Raw genomic sequence first — 2,037 nt, 5'->3', positions numbered from 1 at the left:
CATTTTGGTCAGATTGGAATTTTGATTTGAGTTTTAGTTCAGCAGAAATCAAGCTTTGAAGATTTGGAACTAAGAACTTTTCTCTCTTTTTCTCTCTTCCTATTTTCGGCCACAAAGTGAAAATGAGCCAGACTTGGGGGTTTTGGGGGTGTAGGGTGTTTTGTGATTGGTTGGCTTGGAGGTGGATTAAAATAATATTAAAATATCTCAGGTGTATAACGACTAAAACTAGATGTATCGGAACACTTGTAAAAACATCTCTAAAAATTATTTTCTAAGCTACTAGCATAAATGACACTAGTAACATATTTATTATGAGAATAAAACATGAATAATGAGGCCTTAGCATTGCTAAAGTCATCAGAGAGTGCTGGTGCTAAGCTGCACCAGTAAATTGTGAACCCGGTTAAACCGATTTTCTGTTTTTAACTAAAACTGACCAGGTAACCTTATAATATCATTCAAGAAGCTTATAATACTAATATAATGATAATATCATGCTATTATCTCTCTTATCTCATAAATCGAGTCCGGTTTGTCAAACTGAGACTATTTATGAAAAACCGAATCAAAACTCCTAACCGATACGGTTCAAAAACTAAGTTCTTCGTGACCGCATTATCGAGCTTGCCTTAGAAAAGGTTCTAGCTTAAAGATAACATAATGACAATGAGGATTGAGATACTTGATGATATATCAAAGGTTTTTCCCTTACTGATCATTCGGAGAAATTCGTACTTTCAGAAAAGATCTCGCGTACTCGAAAACCGGGGTTGTTACAGAAAGCATACAAAGTGGAGAAACCATAGAAAAACAAGGATTTGGGATAAGATCAACGACGTGCACGGGCAGAGGATGCGCACGCGTGGATTGTGATGTCGCATGGCAACGCGTACGCGTACACGTCGATGCTTGCACGTGACTCACTTAAAGGCAAAACGCTATAAAGATTGTGGAAGATAAGAATAAGGGAATTCATTGAGATTAGGAGATGGTGTTCTCTTTGGATTAAATCCAGCTCATCTCATCTTCAATCATGCAACTTATCTACCTCTTGGCAATCATGATTGATTGAGCCCCAATCCCTTGGTGACTCAATCTCTCAAATCTTGATAATCAGCCAATTCCTTGGTCTAATTGCTCATGAAGAGAGATATGCTTGGTCCCTGATTATACCAAACATCCTTGTAGATCCAGAATAGAGGGTGGATTATATGTCACCATATCTGATGACCAGAATTCACTCCCATATAAAATGAATCCGTTCGTTGGCAAGCGCACCAAATATCGTCAAGTAATAACCCACTAGGGGTGGGGTCGAATCCCACAGAGATTAACGGATTAAGCCAAACAATAGTTAATTGATTATCCTAGTTAGACTATTCAGATTGGAATGATAAGCAACAGGAAATGTAAATTGCATGAAAGTAAAGGAAAGCAATAAAGTGCAAGAAAGTAAATGGCAAGAAAAGTAAAGTACAAGAAAGTAAAGTGCAAGAAATGTAAAGTGAGGAAAATGTAAATAACCATAAAGTAAATAAAAGAAAGAAAGATAAAATAAACATTGGGATCAAGAGATATTGCATTCTCCAGATTAATTGATTTCATCTCATCTTCAATCTTGCAACTCATTGACCTCTTGGCAATCATGATTGATTAAGCCCCGATTCCTTGGTGACTCAATCTCTCAAATCTTGATCAATAGCCAATTCCTTGGTCTAATTGCTCATGAGAAGAGATGAAGAATGGTCCCTGATTATACCACACACTTTTCTAAATCCAAGTAGTGGGTGGATTATGTCACCATATTCAATCACCAAAACCCAAATTTATTCAAGTGTGAGAAAGAATTTCAAGCATGGTTTCATGTTTCCTCTTCCAAGGTTCCCATAAAACCCAAATACAGTCAATCTCTTTTCCAAGATAATTGAATGCTAGAATGAATAACGAAATCCTTTCTAGTAAATCAAAGAGACATGAAGAGAAGAAGAAGAATAAAAGCAATCAATCCATTGAAAAACAATAGAGCCCTCTTTC

The sequence above is a fragment of the Arachis hypogaea genome, chromosome 15 (genome assembly GCF_003086295.3).
Source record: "Arachis hypogaea cultivar Tifrunner chromosome 15, arahy.Tifrunner.gnm2.J5K5, whole genome shotgun sequence".
NCBI classification, from domain to species: Eukaryota; Viridiplantae; Streptophyta; class Magnoliopsida; order Fabales; family Fabaceae; genus Arachis; species Arachis hypogaea.
Note: the sequence above shows the minus strand (reverse complement) of the source record.